This window comes from Diorhabda carinulata, chromosome 7 (assembly GCF_026250575.1).
Source record: "Diorhabda carinulata isolate Delta chromosome 7, icDioCari1.1, whole genome shotgun sequence".
Lineage (NCBI taxonomy): Eukaryota > Metazoa > Arthropoda > Insecta > Coleoptera > Chrysomelidae > Diorhabda > Diorhabda carinulata.
The window spans coordinates 3,457,386-3,478,952 of NC_079466.1; the positions used below are offsets into that span (position 1 = coordinate 3,457,386).

Below are 21,567 nucleotides of genomic sequence, written 5' to 3' on the forward strand. Positions count from 1 at the left end.
AACATTCCCGTTTTATTTCTCTAACAGTATTATTAATTCACGTTTTCTTTTCCTCATAAGCTTATTACTCTTCTTTCTAATCATTTCGTATTGTTTTCTGTCTTCAATTTCATCCATCTTAGTCTTGTTCTGATTACTATCATATAGAATACAAATTTCAATGAAACGGTTTAGTTAATAATCACTTTCGTCGTTTCGTTAGCTAAATATCAAAATATAATAAGCTATAACTAGGTCAGTAATTGGAATATATTAAAATATGAGCAGTAAAATACCGTCAAACCCATTCTTTTGTTCATCACATTTTGGCACTGTCCATATTCCATCCTAGAGATTAACATAATCCTAAAAATACCGCAGCAGGCGCAAAACAATTCTATATTTAAAGCGAAACTTGTCCTTTGGTATTTCCTCACAGTCAAAAAAGTCTATTGTTCGCCAACAATAAAACGCACAAAAAATTCTTGTTTTTTTGTTATTCTCTTTCTCGACAGAGAAGTCTTTGGGGTCCTATATCGGACGGGGGACGAGAGTCTGACCTCGCTCTTTGAAGGTTTTCGAACAAAAACTATTTTCCTGGCCATAATTCTTAAAGAAGAACGGGATTCCATTGCTCTTTAACGTCAGTAGCGTAGATAGGTGATATATTAAAAGACTGTTATATCCACTACTTAAATATATTTATTAATAAATGGTTTTGTGGCATTATCTACCACAGAATTTATTTCTCCGCTCAAATGTGCCACTTTTAGTTTTTTATTTTATTATTTACGTTATAGAAGTTACAGATGTTGTCAACGAAAATAAACGTTTACATCCACAGGTCATACAGAATGACAAATTCATTATATACGTTAACACATGATACACACACACTTTATTAAAAAGCGAAGTTACGTGAAATATAATCAATAAATGATCTGATATATGAAAACAAGGTACATTAACGAAAAACTATAAAAATTTGTTAGATTCCCTTCATTATTGATAGAAAGATTCATTTACAACAAGTACAAGAAGATTTAGACGAAAAGATTCAGAATGGGAACGCCAGTTATTTCGAAAAGCTGAGGATCCATCTCAACATAGAAATGTTAACAACCTCCGTCAGGTAACCAGAGAAAACAATTGGACCACGACAAGTAGTAGAGACGCCAATAAGAATACGAGCAAATAAATCAGAAACGTAATCAACTAGAGAACCTGCTGTTCCTGGGAATGAGTAAGATATCGATGAGTAGGGAGAGCTTTGCTGAGGTCTAAAACTGAACTATTTGAGTAGGTAAGTGATATTTATTTTCTAGAGGTTGCAAAGCACACCAACGCAAAATAGAAGGTACAAGGAGTAAAGTACTTGTAACTATGCTGGAGGAATAATTATAGTTAGGGACTACCACTAAACCCAGTAGAAAGGAAATCAAAACTATAATAAATACTGGACTCTCTTGAATTAGATTAACGGATGATGGAAGTTTTGGGTGGCTTTTTATTTCAATAAATGCCTTCTGGAACGTACAGGTTTGTTCTAGTGAGCAACTTCAGTAATATATTTGATAGCTAGCTAAGAATTTATTTTGTGTTTTCCCCAGTTTCTAAAATATTTATGTAAATTTATTATTACATATTATATCGTTATAAACTCCAGTTTGATTACAGATCCGAACGTTTTTGTTAATTTCTATTTGTTCGGACAAGGAGTTTGAACTCGTATCGCCTTGTTTTTTGAACAGATCATCAATCGGATCAACCAAGATGATAAGATTTAGTTTTCAGAAAAGTATTAAATTGCAAATAACATCTTCTTCTGTTACCTATCCACTATTATTAAATGTTGGTGATTACATTTTCGTAGGTTTCTCTATCCGCCGCTATGTAGACCAGATCTTCCATATTTCTCAGGCCTGTCCACTCTTCTATGGACTATGTTCCTCAGCCAATACATTTGTTTTTTTGAGTTGAGTTGAGGAAGTCGGTACTTTGGGCCTTTTATACTTCTTTCTATATTCAGGAAATTCTGTATTTTCCCTATTTTCTGAGGATCTCTCCATTTGTCATTTTTTCAGTCTATAGTAATATCGACCCTAGGTAACATCTAGTGTATCGTATTCTTAGATTCAAGTTAATATCTTTGTGAGTGAGGAAATTCATAAATTTGAAAAAATAATTTTTCTCCTCGTCCAACCAATTTCTTGTAGCATATTATTCGCTCCAAATGTATACGACACGCTACGTCTGCTGATTATCATAAATAATTTGCAAATAAGAGACAATTTTATCTAAATGAGCTAAGCATGAAGAAATTACTCTTGAATTATTACGAGTTCATCATCAATATATTTCTGAAAATCAAAAGTATCATGATAAGTTTTAGAGTCTATGTATCCCTTTTTAAAAGTCATTGGTAATCCACTGAGACTGCATTTTTTAAAGTGGTTTATTGCGTAGAGCATTGCACTTTAAATTACCGAAAAAAAAAAAACATTCAAGACCTTCTAATTTTGAATAACTGTTTTGGGTCTATTTGTTAATAAGTGAGAATTTATTGTGGGTACAAGGTGATCTGACTTTTATTGCCATCGTAAATTATCACGAATACCGCAAGAAGATCGACAGAGAGTCTAAAATATCTTTTTATGTGATACAAAAATGTCAAAGCGCAACATCTCATTTAACATAATACAAATGATGAAATTATACTAGTACAAAGGGTTGTATTTTGCACATTACATTAAATATTTAAATAGAAAGAGCAATGAAATGACGTAGCTAGATATTTCTGATATAAGACTAGTTTTTACTAAAATATATTATTGAATTTCATTATAATATATTGCCTTTTCAGACTAAATCGCCTCAGTGATGCTAACGGTCTCGTCAACTCCTGCAGCCAAACAATTCATCAACTGAACATACCGTAATCCGTGATAAAATAAGGGCTTACAAATACCTATGACTACAGTGCCACAGAAACAATAGACCACTTGTCGAAAACGCTAAAAAACACTAGAAACTATTCAATTTTCCTTGAACAAAAAATTCAAAGTCATAAATAATATTCGACAAAAATAAGATGAACAACTCGAGGCATTGAAAGATTGGATGATTATAATAGACACAAAAACAACATATGAATTTTTTTATGCGCCATTTTCCGGTAATTTTTTCAGTTTACATTCAGTTCATATAACTATCAGAATTTAAATGAAAATTGAGGTCAAGTCTTAACAGGTTTACAAGAATGTAACTAACCACTAATAAGAGGACTAATAAGATACTCAACAAGTGTCACTTAGGTATTTACATTATAATATCATAATTACGATTTGTAATGTGTAATAAAATAACTAGAAACTAAATAAATTAGGAACAATCGATATAATAAAGAGAAACACATCTACTTAATAAATAAATCTGCTATCGTCCCGAGCCAGATTGCCAAAGGAGAAAAGGAAACTCAGTTTAACTAAATGGCAGGCAAGAAAGGGCAAGGACCAAGTATAGCAGGAAGGGCCCGTCGTGTCCTTTGGGAAGAGAGATACGAGCAGCGAAATAGCAAAGTTTAGATAAAGGCAGATAAACGGATTACAATGATTTAGACTCTCTCAAATATGTGTCTCACAATTATAAAGTTCTTTAACGAAATTTAAAAGTAAAGTTTGGTAATTTACAGTCCACTGCCTTTCCGAGAAAATATATCGTGTAAGTTTTCGATGTGCCTTTAATGTACTTAAGAGCTTTATATTGTAACAATCAAGTTAACAATGACGAAAACTTCAAAGAAACAACATAGCGACTATATTATCTTGCACCAAATAGTAGTGTACGTGAATTAAAATATTTTGTTGCTTAATATATTGGACCCTTTCTGTCAGTTCAAAGCATTTGAAAAGATTGGTTTAAAAACGACCATATACGTCTATTATAAAGTGGGAAAGTTTGTTAGGTTGTCGGGTTCCAATCTTCATCAAGCAAAAAGGATTATAAAACGTTAAATCATTAGTTCAAAGTCAAAAGTTTAAAGGACTTGATGGAAATATGAGATAGAAATCAAAATAAATAGATCAAAGTTCGTGATAGTGAAGTGTTACCTATTTTAGATCACATAATAGTGAGTTCGTCTTGTTCCGCTTTACCGAGAATGTACATAGAAATCCGATATGTTGAATTATAGAACATAGAACAGTTATTCTAATTGAATAAATAAAATTATACCCAAACAAATACGTTAAAATATATATCGTGTTTCATTCTTTGTTTTATATCAATAATTTTTATTTTGGTTCACAACTCATATTTACTGTTTTTTCAACATTGATATTGCTCATGTATCCATTAAAACCCGTTAGAAACAGTGTTGAACTTAAAAATTCTTCGTTTTATTGAAGGAATACAAATTATTTATTTTTTATTGTGTGTTTTGTACGTGCACCTTCCGGTGAAATACCATTTTTATATATAAGTTCCGAATTGCTCGTCAAGTCATCGACTAGTTTGTTCCCGTTCTTTAATAATGCTAAGCATGTGTATAACATAAACACGAAACTGAAATACTGTAATCAACTGAGAGAGATATTGAATACTAAAGACTCAATGCCTGAAAATACAGTAACAATAAGAGGACACAATTTTACTATAAATGTCAATTATTTATCACAATTTACACAAATAATCTGAATGTTTATAACTCAATTAAAAAAAAATTCTGCAGAACTTAATAGTGATTTATTGTAATCACATTAACATACACTAACGTTCAAAAGTTTGCGCCTGCCTAATAATCCATTGATGAAATTTCAAATAATACAAATTTCTCTTTCATACTGTATTTGTTATTTGTTTACATTTGACGAGAACATGTTTATATTTTGTCTGTGATTATAGTTCAGTCTGTCAGTGAGCCCTGTGAGACGCAAGACAAACTTGTAAGCTATCAAATGGGAGCTAATGGTTGAAATATGTGCATCAATAGCAAGTTTTCATAGACTAGGCAAAAGTGATCGTACCATTGCCGCCGAATTAAAAATACCTCGACGTATCTCTTGGACTACAACGTGAGAAAATACGCTTCCACCAGGAGTAAACGTAATTGACAACTCATAGGTCCAGAGATAGTAGCCCAGATCAATAAATATGGGGATCTGCGTTTGAGGACTTCTACAGTGAAAATGAGATTGGGATAAGCTGTTTTTTTTGATTGGTGGCAGATAAGGAACTGTCTGTCACATCCTAATATCAACTGGGATCGACGTACAAGTTCTAAAGATCATAACCGGTCTTTACAGGCACCAAACAATAGTAATTAAATTCTAAGGGTACACATCAGAAGATATAGCAATAAGAAGAAGCGTGTGACAAGGTTGTTTAACCTCTACTCTGAGGCAGTATCGAACGAAGACCTCGAGAATACAACGACATGCATACGATCAATGAAAACATTATAAACAATCTTCCTTACGCAGATGATACCGTGGTAGTGGCCAGTAGCCTACCAGAACTTCAACCTCTGATAGACGTTATTGTAGAATATAGTGAGCAATTAGATACTTATATTAATACGTCTAAGAGCAAACTATTGCTATTCTCAAAAATACAAAGAAACTCCACTCTAAGAATCTGTGGAGAGATCATTAAATAAGTATCATCTCTAAGATATCTGGGCACGCTCGTCAACCAGCAATGCGACCCAAATTTCGAAATCAGATCAAGAATTGAGCAATCACGGAAAACTCTGAACAACATGAGGATGCTTCTGGCACACCGCAGCCTGGAACTCCAGAATGCTGCGCTAATACGCAGTTGGACCATGGATGCGGCCACGAAGAAGAAAATTGTGGCGTTCGAAATGTACGCATACAGGCGAATACTGCGGATATTTTGGACGAAACACAAAATAAATATAGAGGTCCTATATATAATGAGTAAACATAAAGATCTACTCACGACAATCAAGGAGAGAAAGTTGCAGTTAGGGTAATACTATAAATACAAACATTTCGTCTTGGGAGTCTTGGAAAAATTTGATATCCATTCCTCAAGATTGCTTGAATATTCTGAATGAATATAGTCTATAAAATATCTTGTAATTTTAAAATCCTTTTACAACATTGATGGAATAAAAAAAAAATAAAGCCGTGATCTCCAAAGTGTTCCAGGTGGATTCACGGGAGACTCGAAAGGGGGTTTACGTTGGGTGTGACAAAAAATGGGGTTCCACAATCGTAAGTGGAGGTCAGTGGAAATTTATTTGATTTCGATAGTGAGAACTAAAATGTTGGCTTGACTTCTCCTAAAAATATAGGCAGATAATATTTTAAGAAGCTCAGCGACTGTTAATTGTAGAAACGCGTTGAGACTTGCCGTTGATGCGCAGCAAAGCCATATCCAGAAGAATTTGCAAACCTAGTAGCTGATGGAGGATACATATTTCAGCAAGTATTTAATGCAGACGAAACTGCACTGTTTTGGAAGACAAGGCCAAATAAAACATTTATTTTTAAAAGTCTGCTTCTGGATTTAAGGTAGCAAACGATAGAGTTACACTGCTGTTATGTTTGAATGCATCTGGAGATTGTGTCATTAAGCCACTGATGCTTCACAGATCGTTTAATCCTCGGGCTTTAAAAAATTAAAACAAGGACAACCTGCCAGTGTTTTGGCGTGCTAATAAGAAAGCATGGGTTACAAGCGCTATTTTTGTGACTGGTTCTGGAATTGTTTTGAAAAACAGAATTTAGACTTTAAACCACTTTTACTTTTGGACAATGCACCAGGTCATCCTCGCGAACTTAAAACTATGCATCCAAATATAAAAGTGTCATTTTTACCTCCCAACACGACGGCTTTGCTTCAACCTATGTTGAAGAAGAAAGTTGAGAAAATGTTAAATCACAGCCCATTGAAGAAGAGGCTTCAACAAGCACTGGAAATGTGACATTTAATTTGGAAAATCTTATTGAAGGTTTAAGAATGGCAAATGAGCTTTGCGATTTCTTTATGAACATTGATTCGTCCATGGAAAGAAGCTTTATTTTTAAGAGGCAAATTGCTAATGCGACTGCTCCGTATGTCTGAATTGAAGGAGCTTTTAAAAACTGCCAAGTAAGAGAAAATTACAAAATTCTTCAAAGATAATTGATCTAAATGTTCAAAAACTTAAATAAAATTGATTTTTTCTGTATATTTGTTTTTTATGTATTTATTTTGTCACCTAAGAACGTATCCCCCATAATCCCATTCAAATTACCATTCCGTATTCACGGTTTCTGTATTCGCGAATAAAGAGCTTTTACTGTATATAATTTTTTGATTCACAATTTTGATTTGGGCTATATTTTTGATTAAACCAACAAAAAAATCCATATTCCCAATAATTTTAAATTTGATTTTCAATAACTTTCTTCAGAACACATGGAATCAATAAGCGCTATCGAAACTTCATTCATACTAATGTACCCTGGGTCTCCACGGATGTTCAGTTCTATAGTAAAATGCCTTGATGAAGATATTGAGACTCACGTTCAAGATGTGATTGCCCTGCATGATGATATTCAAATCAGATTCGAATATTGAAATTGTTGAAACGGAAGTGGAGAATGCGATATTACAAAAGGAGCTACCCGAGCTTAGCACCAACGAGGAGCTGAAAGTGACATTTAAAAGAGAGTAATAAAAATTTTAACTAGCTCAGGTGGAAATACCTGAAAAATTTCCTGGACTGTAGGGAATTGAGTAAAAGCTTCTGATATCATTTCCCTGGTCATATCTTGGCGAAAAAAGTTTCAGTGTCATTACAAAATTATTAACAAGAAAAAAAGGAGCAGATTGAATATCACAGAACGGGAAGTTATACTTTAAAAAAGTTCAAGCCAAATATTGATAATTTGCTGTCAATGTATCAAGTGCATCCCTCTCATTAAAATTATATTTTTTTATAATTACCATTGTAGAAGTTACATTATCTTAAAATTGTTCATTTTTGCTTATATTACGACTGTTTTAACAATAATAATTATTAGTGTAATAATTTATATATTTGAATAAATACATAAGAAAATATACTATATTTCTTTTTGGCACTTCGAATGAGAAGTTTTCTAAATAATATTGGTGAGAATTGATTGGTTGTTGTGCTGTGAGTTACTCTAGATTTCAAAGAAGTAGAGGTGGATGGAGTCGTTTTTCCGATTGGCCAACTTTGCTTAGTTGATTTTATTTTCAAATAATTAACCCTATCAAGCAATCTAACAGCAATTCTAACTTTTTTTTTTCAAAAACTTTTAAGTAATTTTTCGTTAAAACTCTAATCTTCACTTTTTTAAGAAGATTTGGAAATTGGTGCGGATACAGCAAAAAGTTGGAAGTGGTCTATGGAACAAAAAAGCATATGAGTTGTATGTTTAAAAATGTAATTTATTCTTCCTGCATTAATGAGAACGTTGAATCGAAAACCAGATAATTCTATATAAACCTTCCCAATTAAAATTCAAATACCGAAATGTCCGTTTATATCAGAATCGGTTCCAGTCGGTACTTTTTTGAAAAATAGTTTCCAGCGAAAATTATTTTAGGATAATGGACAAGAAAGACGGCGTTGTTAATATTTATGAAAGCGTGAAATTTATTTTCTTTCGCCTAGTGTAAATGGAGGTGCAATCATTAGTCAGTGTAGAAGTGAATTTATTTTTCTTATCTTCATATTAAGCGTTAGTGTATCCTATTTAATAAATATTTATTAAATTATTAAAGAATATGATGTGCATTTGGAATAGTGTTATGTTATATATATATCTCTCAAGTGCACTCCACAAATCAATATAAGGAGAAATACAAGGAATATTCACAATATAAGCTCGGTTCCTATTTCAGCGCTGCTGTCGCAGTTGCTCGGCACATACTGTGACCAAAGCAGAAGAAATGTACGCCATAGTTAGAAAAAGGAAAGAAAATCTTGTCTTACAAGTGCCTACAAAACTTCGCAAGCTATCTGCTTCATACCCAAATATTATTGATTTTGAAAAAATAAATATCGTTCTAGATCTATTGACGAGAATTGCTTCATACGTGCATTGTTTCGTTATTTTAAATATTGAAAGAATTGCCATTATCCGCCGAAACAGTACAAGGTAGAATAGAATAAAATAGTCAAATGTCTTCAAATGAACATATTTGCAAATGGAAGATATTCAACTTCTGCCTTTTCACTTGTTATCGACATATGACATAAAAGACACGGCACACATTGCTCTTTTTAACAGATAAATGTCTTCCCAAGATCCAAAAAAAGAACTTAGAACTACTACAGCTCTTGGGACAAACTAGAGGGGAAGGTATAGCGAATGTAAATTGCCTCGAATACAATTGAATTAATTTTAATAAAATTGTTTCAATAGCAACTGTTGGAGCCAGATGTATGGAGGGAAAAAATTAAGGGACAATAACGATTCTTCAGAGCAAAATAAACCACGAAATTCTGAAGTTTCCCTGCATAATATAGCAAGAAGTGCTTTGTTTATAGCAACTTGTCAAAAGCACTTTACCATAGCCAGTTTTAAGAATTGTTATAAGAAATGAAGACTCAATATGCCGACCTCCTTTCTCAAAATAAAGTGAGTTGTTTTCCTAAAGGTGAGGCGTTGAAACGTTTTGTTTTGTGCTTGAATGAAATAAATACATTTTTAAATGAAGAAAGGAGTGATCACAGTGAATTAAAAAGCTTGCAGAAGATATTCAGAACGGTAAATTACTTTATTTTCAATTTTTAAAGTAATATCGTTGTCACAAATGATTTCAGCACACTCATAGAAAAAACTAAAGATGAATTTACTGTGAGATTTGAGCAATTCAATACCAACAAAACTACTATAGAAATGAAAGGTGATCAGTGGTAAGGTGTGATGAAAAGCATTAACCAACGCGGTATTAAAGTAATAGATATAGTTTGAAATTTAAATTTGGTTCTACTTAATATTTAATTTTTTAAAAAAGGTATATTTTCGTCACGTAAACCGTTTATCATCATAATCTATGAAAAACAATTAGAATTCCTCTTTAGACTACCGGTGAGAAGTTTTAGCTTATGTGATGATAGGAAATAGGAGACTGCTTTCTGACTTCCTTATCCGACTCAATCGGGTTAACGCCGAACGACTGTGAAGGCAAAATAATTAAATTCAGTACATTCCAATTCTTTCCTTGCACAGCTTCGAAGAATCCGTTGGATATTTGTATTGGTGTAAGAGAAATGTTTTGCCGATAAGACGTTTGCCAGAACGTATCACATTTTCATTAATATTTTTTAAAACCTCCATTCTTCAAAATCCCTTCAATTTTTACCAGGTCATCAGTCGCTCTTTCTCCAAAACATTTTATAGTCGGGCTTAGGTACACATGGATCTAGCATCATCCTTTGAACTGCACACAAATACTCTTTGACCGAAAAACCTCAATCTTTGACTCATCATAAAGCTTTTCCCACTCTTCATACGTTCATGCTCTTTACCCAACTGCAACCTCTTAATTTCATTATGATATCTTAAAAGAGGTTTTTCCACTGCCACCCTTCCAAAAAAGCCAACTTCTTTCACTCTCCTTTTGACTGCAGAAGTACTCAAAGGCAGATCCTTAGATTTATTGATCTGAGCTACTATCTCTGTAAGTTGTCAGTTGAGTTTACTGATCAATACAATACGTTTATCAGCGATTGTAGTGGCCCCCCTGGTGGATCCATATTTTTTCACGTTGTAGTACAAGGTACATCGAGATATTTTTAATTAGGCGTTACTTTTGCAAAGACTATGCAGACTTGCGATTAAAGCTCTAGTTTCAATCGATTCACCTATTTCAAAATTTACAATTCTGAATTTGCGAGATCGAAAACAATTAGTATACAAACTTCACAAAAACATGACTTGGATCAATTTGATACTATATTTAAAAATACTCTAATATTATAATTTGTAATATTAGTGACCTTGATTGGTGTTATTTAACATTTAATAGGCGTTTGAGGTCACTCATACATCATTTATATTGACAATATATGATAAATATACATACACATTCAATTTTACACCTTACAGATGGTATAAATCATTTATTAAAATCTGATTAATTCTTAATAAATATGCATTTGATATAAATTACACTATTATTGAAGCTGGATGAAAGTTGCTAAACGTAAATAGATTTTTGCTAATACTTCATGTCATTTAAATCAATGATATTTCATAAGTATTCTTTATCAGCTTCTACGTTTATTCTAATAATCAATATAAAATATTTTTATAAGATATAGGTTAGTAAATGATATTTCGAATCGATCTAAATATTTTTCTATAACTAATCCCATTTCATGTTATTAAAAACGTAGAAATCTAATTTCAAAAACACTTATTATATGATGAGTACTTCAATTTAAGTCTATAAAAATTGATAATTATAATAAAATTAAATGTATTACTCACTTCTATAATCCACAGAGGTATGTCAGCAATCGTTAAACATAACCAAACACCGTCACAAACAACACTAAAAAACAAAAGAACCAAAATCAAAAACAACTTAATAGCACCATAGAGCGAAGACGCGCGTTAAAAAAAAATCATTTCAAAACTCATAAAACAATTATGAACTGTTCTAAGAAGGGAATCAGCTATCAACTAATTCATAATTTTAAATTGTTTCAGGTTTACCACTCAGAACTGATCGGACCTATCGTATTTAAGTGGGGGATTGGTGGCATTGAGAGATAAGTTTAAATCTCCCAGGACCATTAAGGGTGAGCCGACAGAAATTTGGGAGGGGGAAGCTCGGCCAATTGCCTAGAGGATGTTAAATGCTTTTGTTAGGTAGACATGTAAAGAGGATGGTTGGTAGGTATTGTACCGAAAATAATGTGTTGCATGTTGTCAACAAACAACAAAGTTTATGAAATATTAAACTACCCATTATTAGTATTATTTTTATATAATAATATGTAATTCGTCTAAGTATTCAATTTTGTAAAATATTGTTTGAGATACTCGAGAAAATGTAGGCTTTCATAAAAATTTTTTCTTAGAGTTTAAAGTTCATATTCAGACCGAAAGAGAAAAAATAAATAAAAGCGATCTACAAGTTTTAAAAGGTATATTTCTGTTCCGAGATAGCTTAAGAAATTTGTAAACTGTCTCTAATATTACTAACAACAAGAACAAATAATTGAGTAGACCAAATATAACAGTTAACAACTACAACAAATAACTATGTAATTAAAGGTCCTAGGTGTTCAAAATGTGATGTATTCTTCCAATCATATCATCTCTTTTCGTTTATTAGGAAACGTTTAGCTGAAAAATGCTTGTACAAGTCAAAATATAAAGTCAATTTAGTTTTTATAGCTAACAACCATAGCTCTGATAACGTCATAAGTTCCTTGTTGTGACAACCTTCATTTTTCATAGCACAAACATTGTGAGAACGAAAATATGGATGACTATAGATCACAGTTTTTGAGATAAGGTCTTCTCAATTCCAAAATGAACATTTTAGTAGATAAATGTAGCTGCATCTTTAGCCACAGAATTACTACTAGTACAGGCAAGAAAGCTTCAATCTGAACCTTTGATTTCGGGTAACCGTTATCATAAAGCTGGTTGACAGAATTGCCGATTACGTTTTGTTCACCGAAAAAATTAAGCTGATTTTGCAAGCTCAATTAAATTAGGTATTTAGTTGTATTCTATATTGTACAGTAAGTGAAAACCAGAAGTAATAATTGAGACAAGGTGTGATGGTATGATTCGAAGATATCAAATATATATGTGTAGAACCAATTAGAAATCAGATATTTTCAACATATTCCAAATGTTTTAGCATTTGGGAACGTCAATAATCATGCTTTTGTTCACACTTCATATTTTATTCACGATATCAATCAACAGTTAGTAATAAGTTGCATGGGAAACCGAGTGGGGACGCTGGTTTCATAAATAAAATTCATAATTACTCAGAAAATAAAATTTTTCAAAAATTTGTTAATACTTATGTTAGCTTATAGTATAATTAAAAATAATTTATACTCAAAAAAGGTTTTCTTTATCTTTTTCAAATATTCTAGTCAAGTGGAGAGCAGGTATTTATTGACATCTGAAGATAATGGCGAGCATCAAGAGAATTGCTTGTTCTTGGACCGAGGTGGCGCCGAAAAAAGAGAGGGGTTCACTTTAATTATCTCGCCGAAGTCTATACAACTAATAGATGTTCACTTACTGAATTAGGGTGTGGGGACAAAATATCAGTACAGCTTAGTAAGTAAAGTGGGCGTTGACAGAGATTGTAATTAATCGTTTCTCGTAATTAGGCAGTTGTCAAATGTCCTAAATATAAACATTACGTCTCTGCTTTTAAGTTTCATGAACAAAATCAAGATGTGAAGAAATCGTTTACGGTTAATCACTTTGTAAGAATGATAATAGCCACACAATCAATTTAGATAGAAAACCAGGATCAGGCACAAAAGCAAAATAAAATGCAAAAAAGAGGAGGGAAGCTTTGGTTAAAACGGCTCACGAAAAACAGAATTAGTTTGCAAAAATTAGGCAGAAAATTCCAAATCGATAAGAAATAATAAGCAACATTCTAAAGAAACAGAATGTAGTCATTGTTTTGTTGAAATAGAATATTTTTACAATATCATGAAATGAATAGATTTTCAACATAGGGTAGAAATAATTATTGCTCAAGTATCTATCACAACAAATTTCATCAAAACAATTTATTCCATTATCAATTAAAATCAAATGAATTAATTGATAAGTTATCTCAAGAACTCTTATAATTCATATGATGCTGATGTTTTACAATAATCGAATCAGTTACATGCAGTTCGTGTTATTTATCATTGTGGTCCCAAAATTCAAGTACAAACCACATCTTCTCACATCATGAAAACAAAAATTGTTCCAGTTACAAGAGTATTAGAGCAATAAGGAGCTTGTTTGAGATATCTTTGGAAATGCAACCTTGCTGTCATCCAGAACTTCAGCAGCATTTCTTCACGTTCCTTGGCTTAGTGGTATTGCCCTGTAAACTTCAAAACACGCACGTTTTTGTAAGGTATTATATATTTCTTCTCCACTGATTAACTACTTTTCATATTCTTGCATGAACAAGACTCAAAATATATTCTTTTAAGATGAAGTTATTAAGCAGGTGTCGTCGGATTTTATAGATTTTGGATAACAGCTTATATAACAAATTTCTTTAAAAGCCGCTATTTCCCACCTGCAGCTTTTTTTTCTTTTATTTTACATCAAGTTACATCGCTTATCCCTGTTATAATTTAAAGCCACTATGTAGTTTAAAATATATTACTGACGATATAAATAACGGGTTAGTCATTTATGTGAAAATATTTCCAGTATAAAGAAATTTTTGTTGCTTAAATAAGTTGGAACTAAATGCGAAATGTATCATCATATACCAAAAAACTTGCTCTTCGCAGTTATGAAGAAGCGATTATCACACTTCTGTATGCTCAAGGGTATTATTTTATACACCACTATTATTTTTATTAAGTAATTTAAGGTTGTTGTAGAACTGAAAGGTAAAATGTACAAAAAGATACATTACAAATTCTTTCTCAAATAATTTGAGGGTTTAATCCATAATTTTATAATATATGGTTATCAATTTGTATTGAAGCTGTTGGAGGATCAACATCATTCTGGGTTCACAGGAATAGCATGACTGCCGCGAATATTATTATTTTATTATATGAGAATTTTATCTCAAAATACCTCACAAAAACAGATAACAGATACTATGGGTAGACACAAACATAAATCGCGTAAAATTAATCCTCGTCAAAGTAGTACAGTTACATTATCATGATAAAGAATGTTTTTTTTTCTCGAACGGATAAGCTCTCTTTTGACATTTGGAGATGACAGTTGTTCCGTTTGCAACAAATTATGATCATACTTAAACCAATAGTTGAAAAAAATGATCAGCATAATCTTCATTTCCTGCTTTGATTGATGCGGTGATTAAAGTGTCACTAATTTTCTATTAAAAACTAACAATACTTCATTCCAATAAAAAAAGTTTTTTTTGTTCTCTTGTATGTTTGAATCTATTGAAATATCAAATACGCTGCGACCCAAATGATCTATTGTATCCCCTAGCTGCGATATTGGGGAGCCAAGTGTTTACAGCTGAATTAATCCTACTTCTTTTAGAGAATTCAAACTATAAGAAAGCTGTAACTGCCAAATATCTTCATATTCTAGGTATAATGTTCTGGAGAATGTGGATAGAGGTTTCGTCCTCTGAGCAACAAAATATACATTCCCCATTATCTGCTAATTCTAGTATCTTTGGACGTCTATTGAAGCGATAGTGCTCCGTTAGGACTCTTATTGGTATTCTTAGATTGATCTTATTTAGGTTAATACATTCAGATCTTATCTGTCTCAGCGGCTGTATGTTATCCCAATAATTGATCTTACTCCTATCTACTTTACTAATTTTTTTTTTCTTCTATTGTTCTGTAGTTGATACCACAGGTTTCAGGTCCCATGAATGGCTTGTCTGCCCCCGCCTAGTTCGTTTAATTTCTCTAGGCAATTCCATATGAGTTTGTATTTTATAATATTGAAGCTTAAACTTCTAATGGCTGCTTGGTTATCGAATAGGATTATGATCTGCGATAATTCCTCTTTAGATTGAACTGGATATATTTTTCAATTGCATAAATTTCTATTCGAAAAATGTTTGGTCTGTTGCTCAGGCTTTCAGATTGTTTTGCTCAGGACCCTTACACTTCTATTCCAGTTCTGTTTTTTCTGCTTTAGATTCGTCCGTTAAACTTTTTCGATGCATCAACCTGAGGCATTTCCTAGGTTTTATCATTATTTAGGGATGGTTTTTCTATAGCGATTCCATCTGTGAACATTCTAAGTGATGTTTTATCTGTCACGCTTTCCAGATCATTCGTCGTTGGGCAGTTTATAATTATATAATATGAAGTTCGACGTCATTCAACATAATTCCTTGCAAGACGATACTTACACTGCATGTCCCGCAGTCACTGTATAGTAGCCCTACATTTTCTTCTGTGGAAATTCAGTCAAATCACGAAGATTCCCCAAAAGAACTGCTTTGAGATGAGTTTTTCATTCGATTTTATAATTATTTTTTAAGTAATTCCAAAGTTGTTGAAATGCTAGTTAGACCTTTGTTATGATTCCATTTTTTATCCGAAGGATATTCATAAACAGGATGTAAAATGGTAATAAATCTTTTCTAAAAAAATATGTTTTCCTAACCAGAAGAAATTACAGAGTGGTATACAATCATTTCCTTTAATAAAAATTTTCCTATATACAAATGTTCTTTTCAATATGCAGGACGACAAAAGGTTCCGTTCCTCGTTCACACGGTATAAGAATTACGTCATTAAGCCGTAACTAATTTTCAGTTGAATCGTCTTAGTATATATTATCCTTTTCATAGTAATTTAACTTCTAAATTTGGAAATAGTATTCAATTATATCAAAAGAGATGTCAATTAATCAACGTTTGTGCCATTTTGAAATATAACTTCAGAAATATATTTTAGTAGGTATATAAATGTCAGTATTTTTGATGTTTCATTGTTATTAAAGTTATTGTATTGTTCTGTTCTCGTTATTTTTAAAGAGGGCTTCTTCTCTCTATGTTTCCAATTTAGAGCCATAACCCATTAGAGCATTTTGCTCTTTATTTTCCAGAAGTTCCCTATACTTGGTTAGTCTAAAGTCATCTTATACATCATCTTATACAACTTGTTGTTTGCTATTTATAATATTAGTTTTGGTTTTCTATGCAACTATATTCAGTTTAGTCGTATTCATTCCATTGGCATTAGTCGATTGGCAAATTTACTGTGGATATAACATCATTTATTTCTATTTTAATCACTTTAATATTTTTTGCTACAACTTTCATTTCTTCGGTGAAATTCCAAGTAGGCACATTGAGGTCTTGGAATCAATCAAAAAGGGTTGATTCGTTGGAGATTAATATTGTAACGTTTTTCGTATTTATTTATAATTATTATTTCTATTTGTGGGGTTAATTGATAAAAATATCTCTTAGGTTCTTGATATATTTATATACTAAGTACAATAAAAACATCTAACTTATAATAATTTACTCATAAATATCACTTAAACAATTTCTACGATTAGTTCTACTAAGTCGTTCTCTTCACTAAGACTTTTCATTTAATACTAACTAACTTATTTATACACCACAAATAAAATTCTACAAAGTTCTGGAACAAAAAGAAACACAAGAAATTATTTAAAAGAAATACTGTAATAAACCTCCTTCTATTTATAAAAAAAGCAGATGAAAGGCGCCGCGCGAATTCTTCGATTTTAGAAAACCATTGTAGCTGGACAGGGCAGGCATAAGTACTCATTTTGGGAACTTGTTTGTGACAATACCAATTAAAGATGCAAATAACGAAACTTATTCCACTGTTTGTAAAATTGTTCGGCCAGATAATATTCAATGACTTGTCGTATGTATGTCATATGTATAATAAAAAAATCAACAATGGATTTCTATCCACACGACTTACATTTTTCATTCATTTTTTGGAAAAATAACTCGGTTAGTACAATCACGTTAACGCTCATTTCAACTCAAACTAATTGAAGGATGTTTCCTTTCCCTTTCCCTTTCCACAAATCGTTCCATTAAGAATATCACAATTAAGAAGGTTGGTGTTAAAGGTTCCTTGCGGTTTTCCTGTAACTTGGGGAACTTGTTCATCAGCCATATAGGCTTCATTGTAATAATACGACCGCAGCTGTTACCTCCCCTTTACCTACTCCGCTTAACTCAATTACTTCGGTTCAGTGAATCCTTAAATTTCCACGATTCAGCTGCTACGATATTTTTATATCAGAGATATCGCACACCAAACCATATCTTACTTTGAATATGAATTATCCAGTAAAAGAACAATTAAACGATCTTGTATTTACTCAATTGTTTTTGCACAATATTCCTAACCATTCAAGAACCATACCAAGTAAACAGTTCTATTCTTCTTGGAGTGAAGTTCTTCAGTGAATCAAATGCAAATTGTGAAATGTGATGAATCGTGAAGGAACATCTTCCGCTCTATACAAAAACGTTGATATTACAGAAAACCACACCCTCTTTACCTGAATTCAAACCTTTTGAGCTCGTTTTTATCCTGATAATACAACAAAGCCAGTGGAATTCGTCTTATTTTCTTAAAGTATAGATAGGATGTAACATTTACCATTTTTATCTAATGATTAAGTTGCATTCTTATGTGGTATCAAGTATTGGTTGACACTAATTTTAATAAATTCGGCAGCAGCCTTTCGTGACGTGATCGGTTTCTTTTTCAGGTGAATTCAACTTATATTAATCAGAAAAACTTTTTGGTATCTTTTAAAGAAGGACCGACAAATATTCACTTAAAACTATTTCATTTTTATCTGACAAACCGTGAAAATTATCCAATCATAAATTAATGCATTGACACAAGTTAAACAAAAAATTTTAGATTTCGAATATATAAGAGTATATACTAATTATCAAGTTTGAATTCTAAATTAGCTTCTCGAAAAGAAGCATAGAAAATAATTGGGCAGACAATTTTTCCAAACTGGTTTGAATTTGAATACCAAACATTTCTAAGCAGTTATTTACAGGGCAGGACATACGGTTTCATACGATTTTTTTCAGTAAAATATATCAGAGAATCAATCTCAGAGGAAGTTTTCCTATGATTTGACGATTAACAAATAAATAATACATAATATGACCAATAGCAATTGAAGCAATATCTTCGATATATTGATAATACGAATGAGGAAAGAAAAATTTTATATCTAGATTCAACACATTTACAACAATATTTATTTATACAGAGTACTAATAGTCGTAGGAAAATGATTTTTATTTACTTAACGTGATCGACACATACATCGACGCTCTTTATTAACCACAGTTTTCACAATTTGAAGCTTGAAGCCCGAATCTGCTGAAAAATTGATGAATTACTTCCTCTATCTCATTCAGATATAAAACGGAGACCACGTAAACGTTTCTTTATTATTATTTTAATGTGTAAATCTGGTTTCATACTAAGCGGGACTTGACGGGACGCGCTTAGTATGAAACCAGATTTACACATTCTCTTTGTTTTAATGGTAAGTTAATATTTCAAATTTAAAAGCGTCCGACTTGACTGGACGCGAATGGACTAGACTGGCTTGGTGCGAAATGGACCTTAGCTTACAAAATAATAAGAAATTACAAATCAGGCAAATGTTCAACAATTATTGTATAATTTTCACTTAAAAATGAAAAAATTCTGTTGTGCATTGTCTTGTAACTTACTTTCACTAATAATACGAAAGAAAACCAGGTACATAACTTCGTCATAGTTGAGACTATTTGTTTGAGGTGGAATGTGATGATTTTATTTGCACTTGTCTCTATCCTGTGTCAACTGCATAAGAACATACTGAGATCACAACATCTGGACCATGCGGTCTATGCGAATATTTACAGTTCTTAGAAAACTATGAAATGAAGGTTACATGTGGACTATTGTATCTTAAAAGACGAAAGTGTATTGTTATAAATTCTCCTAAAACAAAGATAAAAGATGAAGAATATTTTCTATTTGTGACATTTAGGTAATTGACCAGTATTACTTGCATGCAACTTCTACATACAGATTTAGCAAACGAAAATAAATTTTATACACAGCGGAAATAAAGAAATTTAAGTTCAATGTCTGACAACAAATAAACGTTATTGTAAAAATTTTCATCGACTTATTGTATTAGAGCTAACTCCGATTCTGCTTCTTAACGTTAGAGCATACATTTACTTGTGAGCTATTTATCTCCATAGAATGAATTATTTATATGAAAATGCTCCAAGCCACTTCAGCGGTTAATTTCTTAATTACCACAATTCTTATATGTTAGATAAAATTTAATCAACCAATACTATTTTTTTTTTTGATTCAAAAGAGGTCAATATATCTTCAATTCGAAATGTAGGGGTTAGTATTGATACATGTGGTTTCTTCACTATGTATGTGAGAAAATAAAGTGTTGAACATTGGATGCAATGACGACGTACTAATTATCCTCACCCGCAAGGAATATTAAGAATATAGCATATCAAAAATAATCACAAAAAATAGAAAGACGAAATTAATAAGGAGTTATCAAACAAAATTTTTTTACTATTTCGTATCTATGCTTTGTAAAGAAAAAATGCTTGGTTGAGTATTATCACAAATATCACAAAAAAATGAGGATAAACGTAGTAACAGGCAAGAGATTTATCAGAGGAAGAGCATTCCTATTTAAATTTTAAGAATAACATGTTGAAAAACTGAATCTAATTGCAAATCACACAATTCCAGCTAAGGATCTGCCCTGCTCACATTATTTACTAAAATTGTTTGGTTCAAAGATCTTTTAAGGACAGTCAATCAATTTTTAAAATGTTATTATTTCTTTAGAAATAAATAGAAACCCTTTTTTTGCCGTTGAAGACTTGCCTTTTCATTGTTAAATCCAATTTTGAATTGAATTGAATTACCTAGTCAAATAACAAGTTTGCTGGAAATTTTAATTTCCAATTCCATAATATGACTTAAACGAAAATAAAAATCTCTTTACGCAGAGAGAGGAAAAGTTGTAGTAGAGTCCTCATATAAAAATCACGAAGTTTTTGTAATAATATCAGTTATTTTTATAAATACTTTTATTGCAATTTGACGTAAAGATTTTTCACACAGGTACCTTTTGGCGAACAAAAAATGTACCAAAGAACTTTTGATAATTTTTTGTTTATAGAGTCCTGCAAGTCGAATTAATATTTTTACGGTAGCTCTGGCTCCAGCAAATATATAATAATATAGGAATATTTATTGAAGCCTGACAGACCCTCATATCTTGAAATTATCGGTACCTTTGGTTGTATCGTGTAAAGGAATGTCATATGCTACACTGTTGTTTTGAGAATAGAAGAAAAATTACAAGTTACTTAATGTCTGCAACTTCTTATGTTAAATTGCTGATTAAAATTTTGTGAAAGAATGAAAATAAAGTGATCATGATGAGTATTTGAATAGCGAATAATTGAAGTTCATAAGAAGCAGAAGATTTGTAGGTTTTTTCTCTTTGAATTTAAAATTGACATTTATTCTCTCGATTTCAAGCATGTATAAATTGAAAAACTGGTTTGTAATACTCAGCTAAATAAGATGAATGAATGTAGATCATAATAAATGTAATCTGTGTAACAGCATCAACCAAAATTGCATGAAAATCAGACTAGAAACTTTCTAGCTACGCAGTCAACTGTATTTTGTGACTTAAAGTGAACATATACGACTTTTGACTTACATCTAGCCTGCTGGATATCACTGCTTAGGAGTGAAATACAGAAGCATTAAGAAGAAGCCGTCTGTTACTATTTAAAAATGTCTTTTCCTTGAGGTATACTTCAGTACTTTATTCTTGCAACACG

At 31.8% G+C, this 21,567-nt stretch overlaps 1 protein-coding gene across 2 annotated transcripts in view; it reads right to left on the reverse strand.

Moving 5' to 3' along the window:
- Nucleotides 1-21,567, reverse strand: part of LOC130896290 (homeotic protein antennapedia-like) — a 414,695-nt gene that overhangs the window by 292,557 nt on the left and 100,571 nt on the right. For both annotated transcript variants that reach the window (XM_057804282.1, XM_057804283.1), the window contains exon 2: nucleotides 11,463-11,526. The gene's annotated coding sequence lies outside the window, so the exon portion shown is untranslated. The remainder of the gene's footprint in view (nucleotides 1-11,462; nucleotides 11,527-21,567) is intronic.